General features: G+C 39.3%; 1 protein-coding gene across 2 annotated transcripts in view; it reads right to left on the bottom strand.

The window, feature by feature from the left end:
* Window positions 1–20003, bottom strand: part of NKAIN3 (sodium/potassium transporting ATPase interacting 3) — a 614368-nt gene that overhangs the window by 185929 nt on the left and 408436 nt on the right. The window lies entirely within an intron of this gene.

Below are 20003 nucleotides of genomic sequence, written 5' to 3'. Positions count from 1 at the left end.
TCCCCTGCAGAAGCACACCCTGAAGTTGAATGTTTTAGTGTAGCAGAGAAGCAGGCTAAACTACTTAGCATTCTGAATTTCAAAGTCGCCACCAAGTAATTAAATAACCAAATTAAAAAATATATATCACTCTAAAAACATCAAGATTCTAAGTCATAATTCATAAGCTACCTGTTTTCCTACTCTGAATAGTAGATAGCTTCAAGTAGCATAAAATATTGTGAATTTACCATTTCGTGGTACAGCTCCTCACTAAGTACTCACAATTTCAGGAATGTTAATAACAGCCAAACAAATGTGAAGATTTTCCTTTAATCATACCAAAAGATGGGACAGAATGAATAAGCAATGGAAGAAGGAGGTTAAGGCTTTTGAAGATCTTAAGTTCAACTACGAGACCCTCCTTCTCTCTCCCCCACCCCACAAAGGTAGGAAAGTGAATGGAAGAGAAGCAGATATTTAGAAGAATTTGATATTCAGGGTTTCCCAATTAGTTACAGCAGCGATCATTTAATCAGAGTTTCTATAGCATCAAAAGCAGTTTATTTCATTAGCATTAATTCCATTTTGAAGGGCACTGCCAATTAAAGATGTTTTTAATTGATCATCATTCATGGTTTAATATAGATTCTCAATATAATTGATTTAGGATGAAAACCATAATTATAGAGAAATCTGGCAATGTGCTTTATAATAATGCAGCATATCATACTGATTTTCTTGAACTTGTTTGACATTTTTTGAACAGCTTTTGTGGGGCTATATCAAATGAATTTTCTAATTTTCACAAAGCAGGAAGTGAAATTATGGAAATCATTGATGTGTATCTTGAAAAAGATTTTAGGATAAATGATTAAGAAACGATGTGCCAATATCACGAGGAAGGCCACAAGGAATCTGGCATGTATCTAATGACAATATCGTATCAGGATTTATTTCTTTGATGGGGGTAGTAGAGGGCAAATGCAAAGAAAGAATTGTTTAGAGCTTGTTCTTAAGTTGGCTAATGTTAGGCAATATTCTACTTCTTAAGGTAGAGAGAAATTTGATCAACAGATAAATGACTTAGAAACTGCTTACAACACAGTACTTCCATGGTGCTTATTAATAAATTTATATCAATCACAAGGGAGATTTCCAGGGGACAGCTACCTCTTCCTCTGTTCTCTTCAGTGTTTTTTTCATTACTTACATTTCTTAAGTAAAGAAATAGAGGGCATACTACCCTCAACTAGTAGTTGAAATTAACTTTATGATTAGTAAATATACTGAGTCAAAATTGTCCTGACATGATATAGCCATAGGCTGAAATCTACCAAATTGCTGTTTAATTGGAAAAATATAAGATTCTACACTTGATTGTACACAGTGGGAAATATGTAGCCTAAGAGTCTTAGGGATTAAATTTAATAGAAACTCCACAGGAGTCATTAACATAGCCTCAAAAAAAGCAAACATGATCTGAGGCTGAATTAATAACAGCGAAAGATCTAAGAGCAAGAGGAGGGTTGTGCTCTGCCCTGTGTGGTGGGAACTCTTAATTCTGGGCGTCTCTCTTCAAGGGAAAATGAAAGAAGGGACTCAGATGATGGACAAAAACTCGAACGTACATCAGTTGTGGAATTCAGTAATTACCCTGCTTCAGAATAGACTAAGAACTTGAGTGAAGCATGAAAACTCTTCAAATATTTGAAGGTCTGTTATTTAGAAGCAAAGTTTAAGAAAGGTACTTAAACTAATGGGCATAATCACACTAAAAGAATACCTATTCTCTTGACTCCGTATGTGAAAAATGGAAACTTTTTTTTCAGTTTTAATTCATCCTTTCCACTTTTTTTTCCATTTCCTAGTCTATATTGATTTAATGCGTAATTTCAGGTCAAACTAATGATTATTTTCTTACATTATTTTGGGTGTTTGAGATAAATCAGTGAACAAAAGACAAAGATCCTTGCCCCACATATGCTAATGTGGGGAAGATGCTAGAGGTTGAGAGGAAGACCAACAACAAAAAATAAAATATCTAGGCACATTACTAACTAAGATGGAAAACGACAAAAAGACAAAAATGGAGTTCACTAGGGGTGGAGGAAATTTGCAATTTTATTTATTTATTTTTTAAATTTATTTATTTATTTATGATAGTCACACACAGAGAGAGAGAGTGAGAGTGAGAGGCAGAGACACAGGCAGAGGGAAAAGCAGGCTCCACGCACCGGGAGCCCGACGTGGGATTCGATCCCGGGTCTCCAGGATCACGCCCTGGGCCAAAGGCAGGCGCCAAACCGCTGCGCCACCCAGGGATCTCTACAATTTTAAATAAGAAGTGATGAGAGTATCTCATTGAGAAAGTGACAACTGAGATAGAATTCAAGAAGGGGAGGCAGAGAGCCATGAGAACAACCCATGGAAGAGAACACCAGGCAGAGAAAAAGCATAGGCAAAGGCCCTGAGGCAGGCATCTTTCCAGCAGGATCACAAGGAGGTGAGTGGAGCTAGAAGAGAGTCAGCAGGAAGTAGGGCAGAGGATAGGATGGAGAGGCAATGGGGAGGTTGCGTGGGGGGTATGTTTCCATAGATCATGCAGGACCCTGTAGGCTTCGGTAAGGACTTGGCTCTTAATCAAGTGGAATAAGGAGCCATGCAGAGTACTGAGCAGTGGGGCTGCCATGGTCTGACCTATGTTTTAAAAGGATCACTCTAGCTCTGTTTTGAAAATAAACTGTGGAGGGGCCAGCATGAAGAGATTCAGGCCAAGTCTCTTCCATTTATTTCCTAGTAGAGCAAAAAAGGAAGCAATTTAGAAATGTCATTTTGCATTTATTATACACTTTTTTTTTTTAGTTTTACTAGGAAAAAATGTAATAGAGCATATCACAGAAAAATCATTGAATTATATGACTGGGAGAAACCTTGAGAAATAATCTATTCCACCTTGCCTCAATCAGATAGTATTTCTATAAATGACTTCAGACATATATGAATCTGCTTTATGTTAAAGCACTTCTAGTAAAAGAAATTTCACAGCTCTATATATCTATACTCCAAAGCTTCACAGATGTCTCTTTCGAAAATTTCTTCCCTGTGTCAAATTAGAATTCTTTGCTTTATTTTTTAAAAAAGATTTTATTTATTTATTCATGAGAGACACAGAATGAGAGAGAGAGGCAGAGACACAGGCAGAGGGAGAAGCAGGTTCCATACAGGAAGCTCGACATGGGACTCGATCCTGGGACTCCAGGATCACACCCTGAGCCAAAGGTAGATGTTCAACCACTGAGCCACCCAGGTGTCCTGAATTCACTTTATAAACTACAATTTCCTTCCCTCCTTCTCTCCCTCCCTCTTTTCTTCCTTCCTTCCTTCCTTCCTTCCTTCCTTCCTTCCTTCCTTCCTTCCTTCCTTCCTTCCTTCCTTCCTTCCCTCCTCCCTGCCTTTCATTTTTTCTTTCTTCCTAAATGGAACTTAGAATAAAGACTACTAAATGTCAAAAATCCAGATTTCTAATCACATAGGATTCTAATCACACTGGCATACAGTATAACCTTTGTCAGATCACTTTGTCTCAACATATAAATTAAAAGATGTAGACCTTCCTTTAGCTCCTAGGAAGAAATGAGCTCTATAAATCCAAGACATAATTAGAATCATTGTTGGTTTTATTCTCTTCTCATCAGAAATGGAGAATTAATCCAATCCCTTACTAGGATTTTAACTCAGCAAGATGGTGTATGTTGCCTATAGATATGAAATCTTCAGGGAGCCTTGAGTCATTAATTCTGAGATGGGGAGGGGGAACACTCTGAATTCACCAAAAGCTTTTAATCCAGATTTAGATCCATTCTTACCCTATTACAATAAGTGACCTTTAAAGAAAAAATTCTGACAGTAATTTAAAAGAAGTTTAACAGAACAGTTCAAAATAGCTAACATAGATTCCCTTGAAAAACATACTTTAGGTCTTAAAGGACAGGACTAGGTATTTGAGTGAAACTTCACTAGAAGACTATTAAAAACTAAAAATCATGTTGTACAGCTGAAACTAATGTAACATTGCATGTCAACTATACTAAAGTAAAATAATTAAAAATAACAGTGTCAAAATAAAAAATTAAAAATAAGATAAAAATTAAAAATCAATAGCTCAAGTTTTCAATTTATTTTATTTTTAAAGATTTTATTTGTTTATTCATGAGAGACACACAGAGAGAGGCAGAGACACAGGCAGAGGAAGAAGCAGGCTCCTCGCAGGGATCCAATGTGGGATTTGATCCTGGGACTCTGGGATCAAGCCCTGAGCTGAAGGCAGACCCTCAACTGTTGAGCCACCCAGGCTTCCCAGGTTTTCAATTTAAGCCTTTTATATGTATGTGTTTATATATATTTGTACACACACACATATTTATGTACTTACTCATTTACTGGAGAGATCAGAAACTGACAGCAAGGAGACCAGTTAGTTTTTTGTAGGAGTCCAGAGAAAAGATGACTAGGGTTCAGTCAAGGAAGCAATGGCAGGAATTTGGAAAGAAAAGGCCCCATTCTAGAGTCTGTAAAAGGGAGTCTTTTCACTGGAGCTATTCTGTTTCTTAATTTGTCTGTCAAGATTCTGAATCTAAACTCTTCTAGTTAATGCAACTTCTTCTTTTTGTTTCCTAGAGCTGGTCAGATATTGCCCAGGTCGTTGTGTTTTTCCTTATAAATGATATTTGCTCTTTTCCTAGGGCATATTGATTTCCTGTTTTCCCTTGGCCTATGATTTTTAAATTGGGTTCTTCAGGGCCTTAAGATGTGTTAGAGTTGCTTCGTAGGTCTTGCAGAAAGTGCTTAGAAGGGGTCAGAAGGAGACCAAGGGCCACAGTTCTCATACCTCTACCCTTCACTTCAACAAAGCCAGCTCTGCTTTTATTTTATGTGTGAGTTTCCCCATAAGATTTTGTTTGAAGAAAGCTGTTTAAACAACTTTAGCACAAGGTAGTGGGTAGGACTTATTTTAATTTTAGTAGTATTCAGTTAGTGTTGACATAAGACTTGGAGGAATAACCCAATCCATTTTATGTCAAGATATAGAGAAAGGTTCACCCGAGCTTTTGCTGAAACTATGGGGAAGTGCTATATACCAGAGGATTGGAAGTCACATGAAGATGATGTTTCTGGGGCCAAGTGTATATGAAGGTCAAAAGTCACATTGGAAGGATGCCTGGGTGGCTCAGCGGTTGAGCGTCTGCCTTTGGCTCAGGGCATGATCCTGGGGTTCCCCACATGTGGATCCCTGCTTCTCCCTCTAGCTATGTCTCTGCCTCTCTGTGTCTCTCATGAATAAATTTTTAAAAAGTCAGGTTGGAAAGCTTGTTCTTTCCAATATTTCTAGATAACACACTTGCTTCTGGTAATGGGGCAAACTCTCATGTTGTAGGGAGCCAATTAGGGAATGCTTCAGGGAGCCAAGATGTTTACCTTAAACATCACTTGGTCAAGATACATGATGACATCAATGAAATCATCTCCCCACTAAAACGAAGTGAGCTGAATTATCTATGTCCTTTTCATATAACTTGGAGAACCCAAGGAACCACAGCCATCACTACTAAGTGGAGTCTTTTAGTACTAACCACATACCAGGAAATGTAATTGACAGGACCTAAGACTAAATGTGAGGAGACAGAGAGAAAGAGAGAGAGGATGTCCATGTTTTTCCTGAGCTTCTGGCTCATGCATGTGGCTGGATCACAGTAGTCCTTACATAAAAGAATACACAAGAGAATGAGAAGCATAAAAGGGAAGACAGTAAGATTCATTTTGAAACAAGTAGAGTCGGAAATGCCTGATGAGTATCCAGAATGTGGTGAGATAAATGAGTCCAGAATTCAAGAGAGCATCTGGGAGGGGTGTAGATCTGTGAATCATCAATATGGCATTAGTGGAAATTAAAAAAGGGATGAACTTGCTGAGGGGCCATGTTTGAGTGAGAAGACAAAGTGAGGATAGAATGTTAGGTGGCCCCAGATTAGTAGATGACAGGGAAAGAGAGCTAATAAATAAAACGGAGGAATAAACATAGGATGAATAAGTAACTCAGGGAAGTGCAGCTCTTATTAAACTCACAGGAGGGGAGAGTGTTAAGAATAAGAGAATGATGATCAGCGTTAAGCTGCAAACAAGCAATCCTCTGCTATAATTAATTCTTTGTGCCTTCAACTGATCATAGAATAAAGCTCTACTTCTTGGTGTGGAATGGAAATCCCTCCCAAATCTCATTTCTAGTCTTCTTTCCCACAAAGCCCCAGGTTCTTTGGTGCTTGCAAACACAAAACACAAGTGTTCTAATAGCACTTCTCTTTGCGCTTCATATAATATGCTTTGTGCTTAAATATTATATGCTTTCTGCTTTTGTCCCATTGTTCCTCACACTTGGAAGCATTCTTACATGTTACCTGTGCCACCTGGGCTCCTACTTATCCTTGAAATTCCTGGTGCCTTTGCAAAAATAGCCTCTATCTCTAAGCCCCTTGTAATACGACTTTGCAGATCCTTCTATCAAGAAGTAGAGTTGGGGCGCTTGGGTGGCTCAGTCAGTTGAGCACTCAACTCCTGGTATTGGCTCAGGTCAAGATCTCAGGGTCATGCCATTGAGCCCTGTGTCCGAGTCCACACTCAGCACAGAGTCTGCTTAAGCTTCTCTCTCTCCCTCTCCTCTCTCTCTCAAAAATAAATGGATAATTTTTTTTAAAGATATGGAGTTTATTTCTCCAGCTCTTGAATCTGGGCCGGCTTCCAGACTTGCTCTGGCCAACAGAATGAGCAATACAAAGCATGTCAGTTTTTGAACCTAGGTTTCAAGTGGCCTTGAGAGCTTTCATTCTCTCTTCTGGAACACTGCTATGACTTGAGAGGAAGCCCAGGATGGTCTCCTGGACAATGTCAGATCATGTGGAGAAGAATCGAATCTATTACAAGCTGGCCACCAGCAGTACAGTCCTGGAACATGTAAAGGAACTCAGCTAAGGTGAATGGAGCTGCTTGCCTGACTTAGGGCTGATCACAGTTGCATGGCATTTCTTTCTTCTTTTTCTTTTTAAAGTTGTATTTGTTTATTTATTTGAAACAGTGAACATGTGCAACAAGTTGGGGGAGGAGCAGAGAGAAAGGGACAAGCAGACTGCATTCTGAGTGCAGAGCCTGACACAGGGCTTGATCCCATGACCCTGAGATTATGACCTGAGCTAAGATCAAAAGTAAGACACTTAACTGACTGAGCCACCTAGGCGCCCAGGTGCATGTATATTTCTAACTGTGCCACAAGACCTGCTAAGTGACCTTAAGACTCATGAGCAATACCAATTTTTTTTTTAAGCCACTGTGTCCTAATATGGCTTGTTATGCAGCAGTAGCTAACTGACAGAGTGGACTAGCTTGTACCTCATCAATTCCATGAACCATGGGCTGATGAAACTTGCCAGTAAAACAATATAAAAAACAAAAGCAGAGCAGCCTCTTTCCTTTCACAGAGGCAAGTGACCTGAGATGAGGCAACAGAGGGAAGACAGAACCCAGAATACACAGGGCCAGATGGTCCTTAATAAGAATTTCAGAATTGGACATTATCAAATATACAAAAAAATTTTTTTCTTCTCCTTTAGATTAAAAATGAAAAATCACCATCAGTCACAAAATCTTAATATCATATTTAAAGTTAAAAAGTTTGGAAATCTTGAGACAACTGGAAATCTGTGTGAAAACCTGCAAAGAGCCCTCTGTTTCCTTTAACTTGGGCCAGCATGCTGTGAGAGCCCCCACCATCGTGCTGAGCCTCAACTCCCACCTCCTTCTCCCCCTGCAACCCTGCTTGCTATCTAAGCCATACTTCTGCAACAGCCCTTGGAATCAGAGACAATGGAACGAGTACATCTCACCGTCTTTCTTAGGTTATATTCCAGAGCGGAGGCACTTAAGATCCTCCAAGGTTCATTTGCGTCAACCTCTCTACCATAACACCTGCTTCAGTGCTGAAAGCACTTCCATGGAGGAGATAATGTGTAATGCATGATAAAGAAGCACAGGTTGCTACTTAGCTTCAAGTACTTATAAAAACATTGAACCACCCACGTACTTGAAACTGTGGATCTCTAAGATATGTGAATATTTTTAAAGGCCTCTGAAAGTTGGACAACTTGATCTTGTATTCTAGATGGCAAGGACTGTGAGTCTGATACCCCCGTGCATTATAGCAGGGGGACAAATCGTTACCTTCATAATTTAGTCCGTGGCTTCTAAGTATTCCAAGTTGATCCCAAGTATCAGGGGACATAATGAAAGCTGGTGAAGCAGTTAACAACCATAGTGTAGCCCTCCACCTGTGCTGAAGCTGTGACAACGTCAGTTCCTCGCAGACCCTGTGTGCTGAAGCTCATGACTTCGCACTTTCCCAGAGTGTAGCTTATTCAGACAAACTCAAGCTGCTGCCTCATCAGTGGAACATTCTGCTTGTGTGAAATGTGTGCAGCTGTCAGGGAAAACCTAACAGGCTCTGCAAACTGAGAAACTGGCTGGGAGTACCTCTGTCACAACGCCTGGGTTCCTACCTACCCAGCTTCTGGACAACTGTCTACTTGTTAGCGCTACCAGCCAGGCAGACTGAGACAGAGACAGAAACGTCCATGGAGGCGCCAATGTTGAATACCTTGTGCTTTTCAGTGATGAATTTGGAAAACTTCCCAGATTGTACATCTGCCTTGGCATAATATCTTGTACTTCAGAGAATGAGGCTTTCAAGGGAGAGAGTGAGAACAACCACATCTATTCACAGGGGGAGGGTGACATTTCTTCCTTCTTTCAGGGACAAGTGCTTGCCTTGTTACGCTCTGCCCCTGTTGTTGTAGCTGCTGGTGAATGCGTGTAGTCAGGAAGTGCCCACTTGGCACACGGGCCCCACCAGGGTAGGCTCTGCGACTGGTGCACAGCCCAGCCAGCTCCTCCAAAGGAAGATACTTAGGGTGGTAGGATGGGCCAAGAGGGACGCTGCTAAAGTATGCATGCAGCAAGGCCAGAGACCCTTTGGCGCTCTTATCCTTCTCATGAATTTGCAGTATCTGTTTTTTTTCTTTTTTGTTTTTGTTTGTTTGTTTTGCTCTGTGCCAGTCAAGTAGCCAGATGCCAATGAGCCTCTTTTGGAAAGGAGGAGACAGAGATTCAATGTTTCATAATATTCCTTAGAAAGTACACAGGCCCAAAGTGGTACTTTGTAAATCTCTTCACTGGGATAGTCATCTTACTCCGTGATGAGATCTCATATTTACGTTCAAATTTACATAATTTCAGGGTTAATGAGACAGAGATACAGAAGAAGAGATTTTGATGGGGGCACAGGAATTCTGGGCACCTGGATGGGATTAATAAGAATATCTGAACACTCTTTAAAATATGTTCTGACAGTGTAGGGAGTTCCTATGATGTCCATTTTATAAAGAAAGAGAATCTTTTAACAATAACACATAATCTACTGAGTTTTTAAAACAAGGATGACACTGATTGTGGAGTGTATATTAATAGGAATGAAAGATCCAGATTAATTGTTGGGAACTTCTGATGGCTGAAAGGCAAAATGTACAGGCAGTGTGCAAACATAAATCCTTAAAAACAGAAGGAAATGAACAATGTGAGATAGAATCAGACTGATGACTTCAATACTGGGATGTGCAGGAGGAGGGTGGGAAGGGACTTGGTCTGCGGGTGCTGTGTTCTGTAACGGCATGTATCCAGGTAGACAAAAAATGTGCAAGATTAGAGGCATGTGTTTCAGGCATCTACTTAGAAGGGATGATAACAAGCACGTTTAGTCACTTTACAATAGTAGTGGGTCTTGTGATGAGGAGAATTGTAGAAACGCTATCTAGATATCTAATAACTTTAAAGTAAATTTCCAAAAGGAAACAGATCATAGTTTCTGTTAAAACATGTTTCTCCCCTCAATATTATTATAGAAGCAAATATAATAGCAAATAAAAATTGGTGTTAGAATATGCAAACTATAAGAGGGTGCATGTGTTTGCCATTGCTATCTTACATGTTGAAGGAGGCTTAAAACTTTATTATTAGCCTCAAGGTTAATTTAAGAAAGGACCTTCAATGTTCCATATTTTAATAGAAAATATAAGCCATCCTATAACCATGCTATCGAAGAATAGGTGAAAACACTGGAATGTTTATTCTTGAGATGAAAAGACTTTGTAGGGGGAGATGATACATAATACTTACTTGTGTATGTGTGTGTGCAGTACAAGTACCTGTATATGGCACCAGTGTGTATCAGAAGGTGAACTTGTCCTTATGTTTCCTTTGTAAGTGCTCTTTTGTGCCCTAGTGTTTTCTTTCACAGCACTTCTAACATTTGTAATTCAATGTTTACTTTGGATACACTCTATCTCTTGTAGACAAAGTATGTATTTGTTTTATTCTTTGCTCTATTATCAGAGTCCATTCTAGGGTTTGCAACAAGGAAAATGCTAAATCAGTATTTTATGAGTGAATGAATGAATGATTCTGGACGATTACTGGACAGGAATAATATTTAGCAAATACCTCCAATGACAAAACAAACACTATACCAGGTACTTATATATATTTGTATCATTTAATCTTCCCTAGGACTCCGAAAGATAGATATTGTATCTGAGGTCTGTTTAGGTCTAAGACCAATGCTCCTTGGACCATGATGGACATCCTCTGTAGCCCATAATAGAAACAGATGCCAACTCGATATAAGGATGGACTTGCTAAGAAATCTGACAATTGTGGAATGCACTCTCTTATGAGGAGCTGAATTATCCGTCAGTGGAATTATGGAGTCTGTTTGACCATCTGTCAGGACCATATAATAGAGAAGATGCAAAAGAAGATAGAATTAGAAACCTATAGTGTTCCTCTCAATGCTAAAACTTTAATTTACTGTGTAGCCATATGCTGAAGTGGCAGGATAATATGGTTCTTCCCTACTCTTGGTGCTCCCCCGCTTCTTCTTTTCCTTTTAAAGCAGATGGCTGCCATTGTGTTTGCTGCCCCAGGAGGAGCATATACAGAACAACAGTCAGAGGGTCTGCTGTCTTTTGTCTTTGTTGTTACAGAAGCCTATGCCTTCAGGGGAAACTGGAGGGTTGGGGATACAGATAAAATTTTTAAGAGAAAGATCAAAACAGAAAGCAGGGCTTCCCTCAAAAGATAACGTGGCCTAGTGAATAAGAATTGGATGAGCGAAGTAGAGAGGAGTTAATGAGTGGTAAGCAAGGTGCTTCACAGGAAGAGATGCCCTTTAGCATCCTTCTTGGGTAGAGCCATGTGGTTGCAGAACTATCCCAGAAAGGGTTTGAGGGGCTTGAGAATACAAAGGACCATATCTATTAAAAACTCTGGGGACCTGGCAAAATGTTGTCCAGAAGGAGTACTGAGGCATACAGAGCCAGAGAGAATACCAGGTGACCCCACAATTAAAGGGAAACATCCCAACCCGGGACCTTGGCTTTCAGGAGCCTCCCCAAACTCAGACACAAATGTGGGGAAGGTAAGGAACAAGGCAGTGGATTAGGAGTCTTGAGGATTTGTTCTGAAGCCAAATCAAACCAAAGATTGAAAATTTATTTTTAATCCCCTTACTTGTCATTCCTTTGTTTCTCTGCTGCTTTTATATAGTTGAAAATACACATACTCCTCCAAAGAGAATAGTTTAATGTGTGGATTCTGGATAACCCAAATGTGATTTTTTGATGGAATTCACACCCTAATGGGGGTTGACTTATGTCTTTTGAGAGATGGTCTTTGTCCATTTTGCATTAATTCTCCTAGTCTTAAAAAAGAAAGAAAGAAAAAACTTCCTTAAGTTTGGGGCCTCCTATGACATTACACACTTGTTTCCCCCAGAGGAAGTGCTTCGGCGAAGTCGGAGTAGTGATCGATAACCTCTTTCTATTCCTTTCTCCAATAACATGCTTTTTCTGTCGGTTGCACAGACATTGTCCTGTCAGTCAGGGTCCTTTGTGAAACAGACACCAGAAGTTTCTAGAGATTTAATGAGGGGAAATGCCCATGAAGAATAAGGTGTGGAGAGAAATCAGCGGGGAACTTTTCGTGCACAATGCCAGTGGGACACCTTGGAAGAGAGAGAGGAATGGAGAAGCACTGGATGGAAAGGTCTCTGGACTGCACGCAGTGCAGATCTGACAAAGGCTGACAAGGAGCACCCTGGTGGAGTGAATTATTGACAGAGAACAGAGTTTTATTTTTATACCCCAACATATCATTTCTCAATAAACCAGTTACTCATGATTGTTATCTACCCTTTATGGGGTTAATACTACCTATGCTCCTGCTGTGTGAGAATTTGACCTTTGGCCTGTCTCTAGCTCTGTTCTACTGGTCACCTGGTAAAGATGATACGTGTCAACTACTTTATGAAGCCATATTTAGTATGGTTAGAAAGTAACCCATGATTGACAAATGACACGTGGACTAAGATTTTCTGTTATAAATGCTGGTGAAAAGCCATAAATTTTGGTTTTCCTGAGTAAGCGCCACATTCCTAATGGAGACTCTAGAAGCTATACCTATGGGGATGCTACAAAATATGTGAGTTCTCCTGATATATGAGGTTTTTAAGCTAGTGTGGCTCCCGGACATGTTTGATGTTTCAAGAAATCTCAAGGAAGAGGAATACCTGACAATGCTGTGTTGGCAAGCTGTGGTTCCTGCCTAGATCCTTCTAAGTGCTGGTGTCAAGTGTGGTCTATCATGGCCTGGGGCCTCAATGTTTAGTTGAACCTAAGAAGACTCTCCATGGATGTTGCTTACATAAAAAAAATGCTTGAAAAAATTGCAGCCATGACAAAAATGACTCAGAGAATATCTTTACTCAGAGAATATCATTATCTATGTCTTTGGAGTATCCTTGAGGAATCAAACTACTGCTTAGTGGTCCTTCATCATTCCCAATGGAGCAGAAATTCTCCCTTCTTCTCCCCAAACTCCTCTCTACACATTAGCATTTTCCTTTCTTTTTTTTTTTTTTTTAAGATTTATTTATTTATTCATGAGAGACACAGAGAGAGAGAAAGAGAGAGAGAGAGGCAGAAACGCAGGCAGAGGGAGAAGCAGGCTCCTTGCAGGGAGCCTGACGTGGGACTCGATCCCGGGTCTCCAGGATCATGCCCTGGGTTGAAGGCAAGTGCTAAACTGCTGAGCCACCCAGGCTGCCCACATTAGCATTTTCTTATGTGGGTTCCTAATCTTTATTTTCTTTTTTTTCCTCCATGTTAATTGCCATTTTTCATAAAAATTGCTAATATTTTTTGGGAGCTGACTACACTCCAGATACTCTTCATAAACACTTTACCAACATTATTTCATTTTATTTAATCCTCACAACAACTTGAGGTGGCTTGATAATCCCTATATAAAGACTAATGTAGGTTTAAGTAATTTTTCAAGATGCAATTATTAAGCCATATAGTTTAAATTATAATTTAAACTTGTCATCTGGGAGGTGATTTAAAGTCATATTCCAATGATAGATAAGAACCTTTAACTTTCCCTTCGGTAGCTTAGCTGAATAAACTTAATTATATAACAAATATGTGAAGATACTGTTCTCATATTATTTTTTTGAGAGTCTATCTCCCCCCAACTTCAACTTCTCTTATCACTTCTAGTGAAAAAGAAAAAAATGTTCATATGATGTGTTTTCTTACTATATTCCAAAAATAGTTTTAATGACAAGCTACAGTTGGAAAGGTGGAAGAAATTAAAATTGAAAGTCTATGGTTGTGACAATAAAAGATAAATTAACTGAGTATCAACTCTACACCTAGAACACTCTAGAAGAGATCATAAAACCTGAAGGAAGATCAACCAAATGACACTGAGATATTTTCCTTAGGAAAAGAAGGGGAATGTGGAAGTTTTATGTGCTGGAATCTCTTATTCAAATAATCTTTAAGTTCTTCCTAAAACAAAGCTGATTAATTGAGGTGTCATTTAATAATCCTGCAATTACATATGCAGTTTTGAAAGTAGCAGCATTTTATCGCTTTTAAACTGGGCATTCTAAGCATGTATGGCTAACTGGGAAAGGGCTTGCATTGAGTATCTCTATTGGTTGTTCTTATCTAGTATGATGATTCAGGTATGGTATGCCATGTTTCAAGATCAAGGGGCTAATTAGTCACCAAAAAAACTTTTCTCCTTTGCTAATATCATTCTAATTCTAACTTCATATTTGAAAAGTTTGTACTCAGTTGCTACTACTTCAAGGAAGTTTGAGAGGTCTCTACAATATATATGACTTATTAAACTTATCAAAATATTTACTTGTATTTCTAACCTTTCTTTAAAGTTCCAATTATGATAAACTGAGACAAAATTGGTTATAATTGAATGAAATTATCGAAAAAATATATGGATAATTAGTGGATAATTATTTACCTGAAATAATTTAATATAAATATATGATGAAGCATTTTTTGTAAAGAGACAGGAAGACATAAAAAACTCACCACCAAAAGTTTTAGTTCAAATCACACATATGTTAGTTACTTTACTGAATTTCAGGGTTCAAGAGATTAAAATATCCTTCCACAAAACATCAGAGTTCTACAGATAATGCTCAATGAAATGATGAAGTCACTTTTGTCCTACCTCTGCTTTGGTATGCTGAATTCCCCGGTAATCTTTTTTGTGTGTGTGCCTAAGTGGGAAAGGGAAGAAAAGTCAAAGAAAGGGCAATGGCTAAAATCCTTTCTAAGCCATTCATGCCTCTTGACAATTACAGCGTGCCTTTGGATATCTGTATCAGTTTGCTATGCCTGCTATAACAAATGACCACAATTTGAGTGCCTTAAAACAATGCAAATTTATCATCTTATAGTTCTGTAGTTCAAGAGACCAGATGGGCTGGGCTGGGAACTTCTGAGGGACTCATATCAGCAGGGCTGTCCTCCTTACTGGAGGTTCTGGGGAAAAAAAAATCCATATCCAAACTTGTTCAAGTTGGTGGCAGAAGTCAGTTCCATGCAGCTGGAGGACTGAGGCCCAGGTTCCCTTATTGGCTATTGGCTTGAGTGGTTCTCAGCTTCTAAGAGGTACCACACTCCCTGGCTTATGAGCTCCTTCACTTCCCAAAATCAGCAATGGTAGGTCAAGTCCCTCTCATGCTTTGAGGCTCTCTGACCTCTCTCCTTTTGCTTCATCTCTCTGATGTCTCCCCCAGCTGAAGACAGTACCCTGCTTTTAAGATTTTTTTTATTGATTTATTTGATAGGGGGAGGGGAGAGCAGAAGATATGGCGAGAGGCAGAGGGAGAAGCAGACTCTTCCCTGAGCCCAATGTGGGGCTAGATCTCAGGACCCTGAGATCATGACTTGAGCCAAAGGCAGACGCTCAACTGACTGAGTCACCTGGATGCCCCAGATCCCTGCTTTTAAAGGCTCATATCGTTAGTGTATAGAAATGCCACTGACTTCTGGGCATTGATTTTGTATCCTGCCACGCTACCGAATTGCTGTATGAGTTCTAGCAATCTTGGGGTGGAGACTTTTGGGTTTTCTATGTAGAGTATCATGTCATCGGCGCAGAAGTCAGTGGCATTTCTATACACTAACAATGAGACTGAAGAAAGAGAAATTAAGGAGTCAATCCCATTTACAATTGCACCCAAAAGCATAAGATACCTAGGGATAAACCTAACCAAAGAGGTAAAGGATCTATACCCTCAAAACTATAGAACACTTCTGAAAGAAATTGAGGAAGACACAAAGAGATGGAAAAATATTCCATGCTCATGGATTGGCGGAATTAATATTGTGAAAATGTCAATGTTACCCAGGGCAATATACACGTTTAATGCAATCCCTATCAAAATACCATGGACTTTCTTCAGAGAGTTAGAACAAATTATTTTAAGATTTGTGTGGAATCAGAAAAGACCCCAAATAGCCAGGGGAATTTTAAAAAAGAAAACCATATCTGGGGGCATCACAATGCCAGATTTCAGGTTGTACTACAAAGCTGTGGTCATCAAGACAGTGTGGTACTGGCACAAAAACAGACACATAGATCAGTGGAACAGAATAGAGAATCCAGAAGTGGACCCTGAACTTTATGGGCAACTAATATTCGATAAAGGAGGAAAGACTATCCATTGGAAGAAAGACAGTCTCTTCAATAAATGGTGCTGGGAAAATTGGGCATCCACATGCAGAAGAATGAAACTAGACCACTCTCTTTCACCATACACAAAGATAAACTCAAAATGGATGAAAGATCTAAATGTGAGACAAGATTCCATCAAAATCCTAGAGGAGAACACAGGCAACACCCTTTTTGAACTCGGCCATAGTAACTTCTTGCAAGATACATCCACGAAGGCAAAAGAAACAAAAGCAAAAATGAACTATTGGGACTTCATCAAGATAAGAAGCTTTTGCACAGCAAAGGATACAGTCAACAAAACTCAAAGACAACCTACAGAATGGGAGAAGATATTTGCAAATGACATATCAGATAAAGGGCTAGTTTCCAAGATCTATAAAGAACTTCTTAAACTCAACACCAAAGAAACAAACGATCCAATCATGAAATGGGCAAAAGACATGAACAGAAATCTCACAGAGGAAGACATAGACATGGCCAACATGCATATGAGAAAATGCTCTGCATCACTTGCCATCAGGGAAATACAAATCAAAACCACAATGAGATACCACCTCACACCAGTGAGAATGGGGCAAATTAACAAGGCAGGAAACCACAAATGTTGGAGAGGATGCGGAGAAAAGGGAACCCTCTTACACTGTTGGTGGGAATGTGAACTGGTGCAGCCACTCTGGAAAACTGTGTGGAGGTTCCTCAAACAGTTAAAAATAGACCTGCCCTACGACCCAGCAATTGCACTGTTGGGGATTTACCCCAAAGAGACAAATGCAATGAAACGCCGGGACACCTGCACCCCGATGTTTATAGCAGCAATGGCCACGATAGCCAAACTGTGGAAGGAGCCTCGGTGTCCAAAGAAAGATGAATGGATAAAGAAGATGTGGTTTATGTATATAATGGAATATTACTCAGCTATTAGAAATGACAAATACCCACCATTTGCTTCAACGTGGATGGAACTGGAGGGTATTATGCTGAGTGAAGTAAGTCAGTCGGAGAAGGACAAACATTATATGTTCTCATTCATTTGGGGAATATAAATAATAGTGAAAGGGAATGTAAGGGAAGGGAGAAGAAATGTGTGGGAAATATCAGAAAGGGAGACAGAACGTAAAGACTGCTAACTCTGGGAAACGAACTAGGGGTGGTAGAAGGGGAGGATGGCGGGGGCTGGGAGTGAATGGGTGACGGGCACTGGGGGTTATTCTGTATGTTAGTAAATTGAACACCAATAAAAAATTAAAAAAAAAGGCTCATATCATTAGCTAGGGCCCACCAGGATAATTTGCCTATTGCAAGGTCCTTAAACTTCACTACATCTGAAAAGTTCCTTTTGTCACATAAGGTAGCATATTCACAGGTTCCAGGGATTGGACCATGTCCACTTTGGGGACTGTTCTGCTTCCTATGCTATTGGTCATATCAGTGGGCTTACCCCTAGCAGATGCATCCTCTAATGACCACCTGCAGATTCTTGATGTGTCCCCTAGCCTTTGCTTATTTCTGTATGGAAAGCATACAGTGACTCTTCCCAGAAATAGTCTGTTTTCAAGATCCCCATTCTTAGTGAATCCTCAAGTTGACTCCGCTATCAGCTTTATGCTGCCCCTTCAATTCTGACAGGTGATCTTTTCCCTGCCATCTGTCTGGATGTCAGAATATCTGATTTTCTCCATCTTCTGCCCTCTCTTGCTTGATCAGCATGGTTTCTTTCTAAACTTGTCAATCCCAACCTGGGATCTCCATGTCTTTTTGGAGAATAAGTCTTTCCATGGTTTCTCTAGTTCTGGCCTGAGTTCTCATCCTTAGTACCATGAGACATTGCTGTTCTTATTTTTAATGTTTATTAAGAGTTATCACTAGGTGTGGAATGTTACTAAAATGTCCTCTCTGTGTTCCAGCATTTATTCACTAGAAATATGATGTGCTTATTAGCTATGACTTAAGCTAGTATCTATGTGTTATGTGATATATCACAACACAAACTCAAAATTATCTTTCAAAAACCTGTAAGACTACATTAATAGAAAAAACATTTATATAGCCTGGATCAACTATTTGCTAGACATTTTTGATAAGTTATTGAATTATGATATAATTATACTGATGTTATTGCTAATGCCTGAAATGAATGGGCTATAAAATATTCATCTTGGTAATTTGAGTCATTTTAATAAGCAGATTATATTAATATTATAGTAAACTAATAAGCTACTTGGTAATTGGTTATTAGGCAACCAGAGCTAACTGTGGGTATTGAGTGGGATTGAACAGTTACTATCAAAACTCTTACTGGGCTATTTCAAATATTATGTGACTCCATAAGCTCAAATTATCAATATTTATTTTACATCTATTGCATGCAATGCACTGCAATACAAATGAGACATACATGGATTCTTTCCTCAAGACACTCAGCCTATTAAAGGGAGTGAGCAGGTACCTCAATACCTGGAATTCAAGGTAAAAAGTAACAAACGTCCTACCAAAGGCACAGATGAAACATTGCAGGGGCTGAGAAGAGAGGAAAAAAATGACTCTGCTATCAAGAAACATATCTGGTATCTAGTCTACATTAGACTTTAATAAATATTGAATGTATTGGGCCTATTGTTTGATTTGAATCTTGATACATTTAAACTCAGAAAGAGGGTGAAACCAGCAGTCTATCAAATGAGGAAATGCAAACCAAAGCACAGAGAGAGTGGAAGTTCTCACATTACTGTCTTTACCTCTGTCACTTAGGTCTCTGTCAATTAGGTCATTCTCATCTTGGTTTCTATTACCCAGTTTCATCTGCCTTCTCCACACCCTCCCTGACTGGCACACATGGACATACAAAATCTCATCTATTCTGCAGCAAAAAAAACAAACTGTTGGTCACTCTCTTTTTTCCATTCCCATCATCTTCATCCCACATAGAGACCTGTTCCTTGCACCTGGTCTATTGCAGTAACCTCCTGAACGGTGTCCCTATGTAGAGCATTTGATCCCTCTAGAACTCCTCACTGCCATTTGAACTCCTCATAGTACAACTCTGAGCATGTCACTCCCTGCATCAAAATTAATATTTCCTGAATATAGTCTGATCCTTACTCTAGCTGTCAAAGGCCCTGTGATCTGATTAAATTCGTGGTTGTCTTGTATTTTGCCATAGTTGACGACACACTCCTTCTCTTGCTATTCATTGCCTTCCTGTTCTGTTCACACGCCTCCCTATTTTGAGGATGCTTTTCCTCACTGACATTACTTATCATTTCCTACATGGGGGACCTCACATGTCCTTAAAAATTCACCTCTTTAGCTACTATAAGAGCTCTTTACCTTGTTCTCTTATTTGGAATTGATTTTTGTCCAGTTGTTCGGACCCATCCTAACTTCTGTGATTTTCCTATATTACACTTCATACTGTCTCACAGTAGAGTTAAAACTGCCCTTTGAGTTCCTTGGGAGAAGAATATGTAATTTTTTTCATTTCATAACCTCACAAAGGTTACTTAACAAACGATCGGTAATGATTTAATGTATGGATTGTTGTCACTTGGTCCCTTTTTGTTTTATTTCTCAGTAGAACATTTATTTGCTATTTGCTATTTTCTAGTGGGATGGTTGATTAGGTGAATTTTCAAACATCAAAAGTAGGTTTTATTTGAGAGACTTCAAATCTTTTTCATCACTGAAACCTCTTGCTTAAGATAATGTCCAACATGTCTTACGCACTCACCTAATAAGTGTTGAATAAATAAATGCATGAATAAAACGAAAATTTAAGAAATAGCATTGATGTCTTCATACACAAAGCAGCTTTA

This window comes from Canis lupus, chromosome 29 (assembly GCF_011100685.1).
Source record: "Canis lupus familiaris isolate Mischka breed German Shepherd chromosome 29, alternate assembly UU_Cfam_GSD_1.0, whole genome shotgun sequence".
NCBI classification, from domain to species: Eukaryota; Metazoa; Chordata; class Mammalia; order Carnivora; family Canidae; genus Canis; species Canis lupus.
Note: the sequence above shows the minus strand (reverse complement) of the source record. Positions and strands in the feature narration are given on the sequence as shown.